This window comes from Varroa jacobsoni, unplaced genomic scaffold, assembly GCF_002532875.2.
Source record: "Varroa jacobsoni isolate VJ856 unplaced genomic scaffold, vjacob_1.0 scaffold_1076, whole genome shotgun sequence".
In the NCBI taxonomy this organism is placed as follows: domain Eukaryota; kingdom Metazoa; phylum Arthropoda; class Arachnida; order Mesostigmata; family Varroidae; genus Varroa; species Varroa jacobsoni.
The window spans coordinates 74,758-86,440 of record NW_019213978.1 but is presented as its reverse complement, the minus strand read 5'-3'; positions in this window follow the sequence as shown (position 1 = coordinate 86,440).

Here is an 11,683-nt window from a genome sequence, read left to right as displayed (position 1 = left end):
ATACATATTGATTTCAATGAATACGTATTAATTTCCAGCTTGACACCCAAACATATTTCCTATTCTATCATCTAGGGCCTATGATCAATTCCCTGACCCGAGTACGTTTGAATACAGGTAAATTCCGCAAAAAATAAATTATTCTAAAAAATTCTGAAAAATTGAGAAATTTTTAGATCTATTAACTTTAGTGAGAATTACAGAAGTTTCACAACATAGAGATGTGCGCAACGGGTACACGTATATGGTACTGATCGTTGTTTGTTCATTTTTATGTACAGGGAAAAAATTAGTTGTGACTCGTTTTTTTCATTCGCAAGCACTACGAGTACTTTTATCGAGATAGAATTTTATCTGATTCATACCAGGATTAGCAGTCTACAGTTGGGTCTGTATCAAGATCTGCGATAATTCAGTTTAAACAATCTTATCTAGACCATTCGAACGGTCACTATATTAATAGAAAAGGGATTGATGAAGGGAAATGCGTTATTTGCTAAGACCTGTTCAAGGTCCACTTATCCTTTCAGGTATGCCAACACAGCTCTCGCTTCACAAACCACAAGGCGAGTAAGAAACGCTGTTGTCTTTGCCATTAGCCTCAAATGTAAATCAGTACCGAATCATCTGTATCTCTATCTTCAAATGAAGGCAATTGGCTTCGTAGTAGTGAATGATTGATAGCTCGGATCCTGAATCCTGTACTTGATTGATGCAAGTTCGAGAAGAATCGCGGGAAAGAGCTGCTATAGCAGGCTGCTGTTGTTGTCATGACAAGCTCGACAAAGGTCTGGGAGAACTCTAATCTGCTTTTCATAAACGAAGCATAACTCTATACTATCAAATTTAAATAACGGCTATCAGGTAGGATCCACATACGGTCTTACATATATGTGCGGCTGTTACAGTATTACTGCGCCATCAGAAATTGAGCAAATGTGTACCTTGTAGTCCTTGTTGACCGTTGTTATTCGACCTTTGATACGTTGAGCGAAGGCGTATTTCAGAACAACTCAGTTGGATGTCAAATGATTTACGCTTAACCAAGAGCCAGCACGTGGAGACGGAACTATGTAATACTGCATTGGAAACATTTTTCTAAATCAGGAGTTCTCTAGTAACGAAAAGGTCAAATCGGATGTTCCATTCGCTTCCCACGAACTCTTATGATCATTCCTGATTTCTACAGAACATACACGTAAAAACATTAGTGAAAACAGAATTTGTTGGATGATATAGCTGATTTAGTATCTGCTACGGCGCAGCTTTATCTACTTGTATTCGTGAAATCAAATCGTTGCGTGCACAATGTTACGACTGCTGGTAAACGCTTAGGTAGCAACGTTCGGACGCACGCAGTTAGCACTTATTTAATTTCTGTGTAGTTAAAAACAGCGGTAAGTTAATCAGATCTACCATTAATTAATATCCGTGGAAGTTAACGCCCTGTTTTGTGCTGCCAGCTAGTCGTCTCAAGTAATGCCTAACCGCTTAAATACGGAAAGTAATACAGAAGACCTATTTTGTGCTATATTCGATCCTTGTGCGGCCAGCACAAAATCTTTGTTTTAGCAAACTTCCACGACAAGTCCACCTGCGAAAACTGCACAACTCGCCTTACTGATTGGCTGCCAGGCAATCTGGAAGGATCTAGTAATTTTATCTCTTCTTTAGAAGTTATCTTGAAATTTTCTTTTAGAGTTACTAGGAGAAATATTTTAGGCCTCGGCAGCAAGCTTACCCCAACAATTAGAAGTTCTCTTCTGGCCAAGATCCAATATCCTGTGTTTGGTGTTAATACTTAGAATAGGCGAATATACGCTTATAGTACCCCAAACGAATTGCACCTAGAGAACTAAATCGTCTATATTAGAAAGCTATTCGATGCTTTGAGAGCAGCGATTTTTCTATATAGTTATTTATTCTCGGACGCCCGAGCGTAAAAGGCATAAATTGCCTTGATTGCCTTGTTACCTTTAAAGAACGTGTTTGCTTTTCGGCGTTAAATCTGTTATGGCTCGGGTAGTATAAAATTCAAAATGAAAATGGCTCTTTGAAAATCTAGCGAGGAGAGTCAGTGAAGATAATCACGTAGCAGCGTTATTGTCGTTGTTACTCAATGGCAATGAAATGCAGCCGGGTGCATATCTGGGTTGACCTGCATGATTTCGCAAAACTGCGCACATCCATGCCTACCTCGATCTTCCCCCACAGGCCTAACGTGACTATTGAAGCACTGAAGTGATGACGCTGTCATCGCTTGCTGGCACATTCTTGACGCATTATTAACATTACGGGTTTAGGCGTTAAGCCATGAAAGGAAAGCCGACCGGAGAACCGTGCTTCGTATAATGGCATTGCAGTAGGTACCATGGCTGGGACTTTTGGGATACTGCCGAAGGAAAAGATCTCTAACTATTTTCTATTCGAAACCTTTGACTATATAGACTCAGTCTAACAACGCGTCGGAATACGCTGGCTGATTCTCAAAGATGACAAAATTTTTGGGTATAATTCGTCAAGGCTCAAAATAGCCGCTGTGAACAACTCTTGGAGGCCTTAGGAAACTCTCACTGGAAAGGCGAATGGATGTTCGAGGACACGTTGCGGCCTATTTTTCCTTGAAGAAGCAGGCAGGTTTGTGCTGCTTCATTGCAAAGTGAAGTGAATTCTGTACGCCTATAAGCTCCAAAGTCGAGGCAAGTGTGCCACTCGTTGTAAAACTTTTTCATAAAAAAGGAAGGCCGATGACCAATCAGGTGTGTTTTGTCATAGACGTGGGCGCATCGTAAACACGAAGTTGAGCAAGCTTTCAATATTAGGGACATGGCAAGTGGAGAATCAATTTAGTCAATGCGTCAGTCAACAGTTGGTTGTAGCTTTAAGGCCATTTTGAGTATCTGGTATACTATACAAGGGTGGTTTATCTTATATCTGGTATTAGCGTTACATTCTATTGTAACATTCTATTTGCACAGTATATGCTCCAAAGCATATTGTAGGCACCTGCAATTATTGAAGATCTGATCGGAGGTTTTTTGTCGGGGCTAACCGTCTGTGGGAGCAAGAGTTCAGCTTCGGATTGTATGGCCTGTAGTGTGCCGAATAGGTTCGATGACCGCGCATTCTCTAACAAACACAAAGATGAAGTGAGGCCAACAGCATAACGATGAATTTCGGCTAATCTTCAGGGCAAGCTTCTTGAGAAAAACGACAACTGCATTTAAAAGATGTTAGCGGTTTATAGGATTATTAAATTGCGTGACCCTTACAATAATATGCAACTTCCAAAATAATATTCGCTAGATCTCACATGGACATTATATATATGTATACGAACCTTTAATAGCATCTTCAGCAACTGCTGTAATATCAGGGATGCCATATAAAATTGAGAATCAAGCAACTGTGGACGCTAAGAACAAACATGAAGAATATGGATACAGAAGTTGGAGATGAGTAACTTCAACAACGTCCTCGTACTAGGTCGCTGCTCGGAGGGGAGACGACACCATGAAAAAGGTATCCGTTCTAAAGGAAATCTAGGTATTAAGGACTTAAGGCAATCGACATCAGCACACAAGAACGTTCCTAATTAAGCTATGCGTTCGAAACAGCTTAACTGTTCAGAGGATACTTGGATGAGCCTGATTTACCATTGACTGATGGCGCGACTATTGATCGCCACGGCTACGGTGGAAACAATGCAAACGATAACAATGATAGTAGCAGCGACAACAACAATAATCGTATAAAACTACCACGTTTCAAATGATTCTGAGTTTGAAACGTATATTAGAGCAGATACCCATATGACGGCAGCGTATAACAAAACCTGACGCATTTTAGTATGACAATGAAACCTCAGTTATTAGAAGCAATAATATTCGTCACATTTACATACAAATTTTTCATAGAGTCATCAGTACACCTCAAGCAAGCCTCGGTTTGAGTTCCGAATCCATAAAAGCTGCCACTTCACTTTTGGACAGTTCAATAGCGTTTCCTGTGCCTAGGCTAAAGTCAACACACCAGTCTGTATCAAAGCCAGTCAGGACCCCTCGTTCATTGCATTCAAACTCTTCCGGATTCAAACCACCCGCGAGGATGACGCCGGCGCTCCAAACAAGTGCCTCCATTATGTGGTGAAGACGCTGCGATTACAAAATGTGACAGTACCTCGATGTTGCATTGTCTCTGGGGGGATGATTCTGGGTAACAAACTAACACAGGGTCCGTAACCAAGTCGTTTGAAAATAAGTAGCAGTAGTAGCCATTTGTACGGTTTATTTTTTACGTCGAGAGTGGCTGAATTATAATCGAAGCTTGAATTCATTTGGTAAACAGCGGGGTGTTGCGAAGAGTTTCGAGACGTCTCACTGACCGTCCCTAACAGGCAGCGCAGTTATCACAAGAGCTAGCTGTTTTCGCAAGGCTGCGGTCATTTTTGTTGATAGAGAATATCGAAAATAAATAGTCCACTTAACGAAAACGTACATTTTTCGTATAACCCAAAATTCCGTGTTTTCACTTCTGAACGATACAACCGTAGGGCGACAAATCACCTCAGCATTAGGTCAATAAGAGCCTGAATGGATTAGATTTAATACACGTAGTATCAATCAATGAATTATTTAGAAGAAACTTATGCTGAATTTCGTTGACATAGACCCATGCCTATTCGACGATTGGGGCATCACTTACGACGGGCTTACTGCGGCGATCCACACGGGTTGGTAGTAAAAGATACCGATTAGAAAATACACGTCACGAGAGGTATCGTCTCTCCTACTTACTTGTCACACAAGTTGTTATTGTCGTTATTGGAAATTTGTTGTACATCTACCGCTCGCATATGGCTCATAGCAACTATTCAAGACATAGACTCATGTTAGGCCGTTGTGGTAAAAAAATGAAAACACTGCATTGGGTCTGAGCACTCCGAAAAACAGCAATAACAGATTCTGAATGTTCCGCTAACCAGCACCAATGATATTGGTGTGGGTTACGAGTGCGGAACGCCGATGCTCGCAAGCTACGAAATTTGCCGACCCCTCAGGACCTACTTAGATAGGCTAAGACATAGCAAGGTTATTAATGTAAAAAAAACCTGCTGAATGTATAGCCATTTGAACCGAGGCTGGCCCGATTTAGAGTACAATTTACAAGCATACGACCCTCACTTATCGAGGTTTGAAAATCACCACATAGATCGCGATACGACAGCTTTGCTCTTTGGCTGATGTTGGGGTATCCACTTCATCCAGTTGTCGTCCCAAAATCCAGCATCGTCAGATAGAAAAACTCGGGTCACCAAGGAAAAAGTTATGTATAGTTGTCCCATAGTGGAAACATAAAATAGCGCAAAAGCATACGCTTCGACGTACATTATAATAACGCATAGCTTGGGTTAGATAAATTGTTCGTAGAACTTTAGTTATCATATATATATATATATATATATATACACTAGATTCAGCTAATGAAATAGCATCTTCCTGAGTTGCGGACTTGTCATTCGTCCATAAAGGCGATCTCTATGAGATCCAGAGATATTGAAATTTGCGGCATCCGGAAACGTGTCAGCCAATATTTGAATTTATCCTATACAATCATTCAGATGGCGATACCTACCTCGTCTTAAGCACCCCACTTTAGTACATCGCGCTACTTCCGTTAACGGGTCACTGCGATCGAATCGAATCGATGAACGCCAGAGTGCCAGAAGATCTGGCTGTGAGTGCAGTACCAATTATATATATATATATATATATATATATATATAGGCATAATAAAACGAGAGACAAAAACATTTTGTATATACGTTATGTTATATTTGTGGGGCGATACTAGCATTCAATGTCCTTCTTTGTACGGTTCGTGGCAGCTGCGAGGATCGCGTCGGTTGCCAGAGCGCTGGCGTCCACTGACGACGCTACATTAGACAGTGTGCAGGTTGAAGAGTGACGTTGAGTTTCGCCTTTATCGTATAACCATCGTATCAGCAACATCTCGCTATTTGCCAGGGGAAGTTATTGAGGATTCGGAAAACAACAAATTGTGGGTTTGTTTGCGTCATTTGACGATGGACGCAGGTTTGCTTAGAAACAAACCAGAAACACGTCGCCAATCCTTATTTTATGACATGAAAACTGCATCGCAATTGTATCACAAATATCGGTACATCTGGATTGTATCCTAATTGCGTACGGTGTTGCATACAACGACTGAAATTAAGCTAGAAACATCTTATGCGAACAGTCATTTGCGGTTTATATTAACGATTAATATGACATCAGGACTTGCATAGATTCGAAGTATTTTCGAAGAAACGCCTCAACAGGTATATAACGGAAGGCGCGGAAACGCAAACTTCGTTTCCGGCGTTAAGGGTAACAAAAGTAAACTGAAAGTACAACTCAATTTTTCTATGTAATTCCTGTCCTTAGAGTATGACAAGTTAATACTAAACATATACGCAAGCTGTTCTCATACTAAACAAAGGGCCAACTGCCTTCTGCTTCCCGCTAAGTGACATTGCAGAGGGCGGGCGTTTGTAAGTGTTTTGTATTTCTATTTTTCATTGAATGGATACCGAGACAGGTTTCTGCACTAAAATTAACACTGTATGTATATAGGTCACAACGTCCTATTTCGTTATTGCATATATAGGTGTGCGTGCATTGATGGAACATCCTGTTAATGAAAAAAGCCACACAAATCTGATTTACAGTAAGTAAAGTTACTGTGATTTCAGCGATAGTTGAGCCGTATACCAGTAAACTGTGAGAGTACGGTAATAGGTTTGTGATTACTATTTCAATGGCAAGTCACGTATGAAACCTTTTTACAAAAAGTAATCATTAGTGCGTATCTTGCTATTGGTATCATCGTATGAAAAACTGCATTTATTGAACTGAAAGTTGGCTGTGTCGAGATTTTAAAGTTAACAATAAATGTTGGATACCTCTCCAATGGAACAGCATCGCAAACTGCGACATTCGATGTACCAGAGAGGAACGTTTACTCACTCCTATTCTCCCAGACCCATTTCGTGTATCGGATACCCCTTTACCGCAATATTAATATCAGACACTTAATACCCATTCATGTAACTGTCATGACTGCCGATCTATACTCCGAACCTTCATCGTTGTATTTACACGCCGATAGAGGGGTTCTCTGAATGTCTCAGTTTGTCAGCTGGACCTCAAAAGCCCATAGCGCTTCCGCCAGCGTTAAGTTAGTCGGCCGTTACTGCTAAAGCAATTGCAGCAGCAGTAGTTGATTCTTCCATAACAATAGTCTTAGTAAACCAACAGCAGCAAGGACAGGCTTAACAATGACAGCAACAATAACAACATCTCGTGTAGCCAGTTGCACCACTGGGGCTTTTGCGAATGATGCTACGCTTGCTAGCAACGTCGTATGGTGGTACTTACTGATGAACGAGCAAATTCGGCCCCAGCCACGCCGTTGGTGTGCAAGATTAGTTTATACATCGCGAGTATCTGACTAACCCGCCAAAAACGATTCGTGTGGTGTGTATTTGAATACAAATAGCTCAAGGATTGTGAATGTCTATTCATAATGGCATTCTAATTTCAGTCGTTACTACTGGCTAGTCGCGACTGATGTTTTCATCGTTTTATTTTGTGTACAGTCGTCCTTCATCCCTGATTGATTCGATGTTTTAGCAAATGCGGTTACTCTTATCGACCCTTCGAAAGCAGCCACTGATCTCTACGCCACAGCTTGCTTTGGCTGTTGTATGGGTAGCTCGACCGTAACCGTCTATCATGAACAGTTCGAACGCATCCTTATTGACGGTTTAATTCGTTTTTGTGCCGACAGGCCCGAGCCATACATAGGCCAAGACTACCTAGCGAATGGCGAAAGTCTGCAAGCCTCGACAGGACATCAGGTCATCCGTAGCCCGCGATAGAGGCTCTACAGCTCACGTAAATGATGTTGTCGATAGACTCGAGTCAAACAGCATCAGTGACATCGGTAACGTCTGTGCCTTTCAGTCAGTGTGGTGCTTTGGCATTATAAATTGAACTAGAACTCCTTGAGGCGGAAGGTATCAATCGTAGAAAAAACCAATTAGCTTGAAGACTTTCTTTATAGATACTTCCCTAGTATTAGGAGATGTTATAAGGTTCATACCCTGATTACGCTATTTATACTACCTCGTAATCTAGATAGGAAAGATTGCAGCTATCATCGACGAAGTTATGGTTCCGATGGCCGATTTGGTAACGCGTAGTACGACGGTAAGCTCACAGTCCATCTAGTCGCGTATACATCAGCCCCAGAAGAACATACCCAAATACGTTGGCTGTGGGGGATAGTTAAGCAATGGGCATGGCGCAGGTTGGGCCAATCTACTTTTGACATTGAGGAACGCTGAATTGGGACATCGGCAAACTTTTCTAGTTTCGTTATTGATACGCTGGTATCGCAGTTCAACTTACTGGATTTTTTGCGACCGACCTCTTCAAGGTAGGGCACAGGTAGGTAACACATTTGAATGTTTTACATTAAACTTTTAATAAACTGCAAAAAAACAAAAAATAACAATTCATTTATTTTTTATTACAGTTTCGTTTGTCGTATGGCTATATCGTTTCCGAACTTTAAACGCAAATTATATGGAAGTCACTGCATTCTGCACGCTTTTATTGCATACCAGTTATATATGAAGGCTATCATAGCTATTTGGCAGAGAGTTGTAGGCTACAGTTCAATTCAGTTTAATGGGATATATCGAAGAAGGCCAAAGTAACTTGAAAATTTTCATTTTAGCTTCTGTGTCGCCATAACCTATTCAGATGATCTAGTTACCATACGTCTGTAAATGTATTACGTTTCGATAAGCATCATTATAAATCCTGATTAACCATGGAACTAAGATAATGAAGAACCGTGTTAGTTACACAGACGATTGAGCGCTGTCAGCTTCGCTTTCGCGATACGCACGACTTACCGCAACTTTCCCAACAAAATTCAACCTGTGCCATATTTGGACCATACAGTATAGCTTGACACCGATCAGAAAACCGCCATGGCTATCTTACGCTCAGCGAGTCGTGATATTTCAGTTAATCCGCGTGACACTGCATAAAAATAACATTTTCTCAAAGGATATCCATCTGGCCCAAGGTTTCATTGGTGACTTGATATCTTTGTACGAAATCAAATTAGTTCTCCACATCGCTTTACCTTAGGCCCACATAGCCCCATATTGTTTCGATATATAGGCTAGTTATGAAGATACCTCAGAAGATAGTTCGTACTTTGTAAATCGTTATGAGCTCCTATTGGACTACAGAATAGACGACTCCTCGGCAAAAAATGTTGTTGTTTTCAAGAGAAGAATTAGATGGCTTAGCGGCACACAGAAGCGAATCTTTTTCATTCAAATATAACATTAGTACTCAGCTATCTACATCGTGACATATGGAAGCGCTGTAACTGTTTTTAATAACCTCCACGCTCGTCTATACTTCGGCAAACGCTGTGAGAATACAATTCACAAACAATGCTAGCAACAACTCGAGCTACGACCCAACAAACGACCCATAATCGAATGACGGGCACAGTTATCCCTGCGAGTTCCAGTGGATGAAGCTTGGTGGCATTGACGGAGCAGCGGGCAAAAGATCAATAGATGCTTCTCGAAGAGGATGTCATTTGTGACTTTATGCAATCCGGCATACCGCTGTGTAGGGGCAATGCGGATGAGTTCATCTACACCGAGATATCAATACACAGAGAGAACCAAGATCAACCTCATCAGTCATATTGGAACCACTATCCTTGCAGGCAACCTAATAAACGCCAATACACCGTAATGATTCACCGTTCCTTAGATTCTAATCTGAGTCGGCCAGCTCGCCCCATAGTCACTTACCCGTTAATCCACCTCCGGTCATGTTTGTAAATACGCAGTCTCCAGCGAACCCACAACGAACGCGAACGCAGTCCGCATGCAACTAGAACTCCGACTGGGCAGTTATGTCGGCAAGACAGCCGACCTCCTCACCATACCCACCTCTACCTGAGAATGCATTTACTGCCTTAATGCTGCCCAACTCGCGTGAAACCTAAAACTACGCCTGAATCGCTTAGCAGCGGTCTGGCAACTGCGGCTCTCATGGACTGCCAACCTATCCACTCCTTGGAGATCCCTATGAATGTCGACACGCCAGCTGTCACCGTTGAACATACCTTCGGGACTGGGCAGTGTTCAAGTCAACGGCAGTAGGTAGCAGTAGCCATACCCTGTCACCCAAACTGTTCTTCGGTTTCGGTACGGCGAAGCCTACTGCGACGAAGTCAGCAGCGACGATGGAAGAAAGCTTTCTAGTGAAAGCCTCCATAGAACAGAGCCGATACTGTCATCGTTAGCGTTAAGTAATGCGGCAGCCAGCATAGTCCGGAATATTGCTTCAGCACAAAAAGCCCATCAACTTACTACTACACAAGGAATCAATAATCAACGAAGTTTCGGAAGCGGGCAGCCACACGTGTTCTCGGCAGCGACAGAACGCGCTCAAAGCTTGTACAAATAGAGACCGACCCATTCAGCAGCGCCGCTTCCAGGAAGGTTCAAACAACGCGACTGCCAGATACAGATGCTAACATTTACACTAATTTCAATGATCCGTTAGGGTCTAATGGATTTCTTCTATTAGTGGCAACGCGTCTAGTGTCGTCGGTAGGTCAACAGACCGTCGCCGGCCAAGCTGGAGCACTGGAGTCCAGCTGGTTTCTCAATTTCTAGCAGATCGAGCCGGGCAGTAACAGCGACTCCACAAATCCCGCGTCGATGCTTCCAGAGGCCGAATCGAAGCGTTTAATCGGTGCAGAAAGCTCTGTCCGATCGCTGACTCCGGCACTCCAGGGCTAGAATTGCGGGCGTGAATCAGGCGTGACATAGGTGGCGCCCAGCTGTTGTGGAAGCGAAGTTGTCTTCTACCTTCAAAATCGCTATCATAACTCAGCTTTCGAGTTGGAGTGAGGAACTAGTACAGTGCAGCGAACTTCCACCCGTGATCTTTATCTGAAATTAGTTCGCTACTAATTAATATACACACTTTTTCAAATTCAGATGATTAGTTCGAAGTATGAACGCACTTTGATGAAATGCGGTCTACTACATGTTAGTGTATTTCTAATTTGAAATAGTCTATTTCAACAAAATCTATCATGAGGTACAATCGTAAATGTAAACTGGACATGTGTACATTTCAATAGATAATACAACGCAAATTTTCATCACTTACAATAGTCGTTGTGAGAGCCTACTTCTCTGTATGGAGCCTATATCTATGGCTGGCGACGTTGAAGCTACCTGAGTTGAAACCTCGCAGCATCACGCCTGAGGTCGTATAGTCAGTTGGTTGTGTTTACCCTTATAGAATGGATATTTTCTGCACAGTGGTACGTTTCGGCGCAAGGTTTTGCAGTGGGGCAAATCAGATCACGTGGTGTTTTTCGACTGTTCCTTTCTACATGTACGCAATCATTTGTACGAAAAATCGGAAGCGACCCAATATGATTCGTCTCATTTACCGAAGTCGGGGTTTTCTTAGCTTTACCTTAGCGGTAATTTGTTTTGTTCACGCTTAGTCGAGCACGTTGTATAGATTGTCGATAATTCGGAGCGATCATGTGC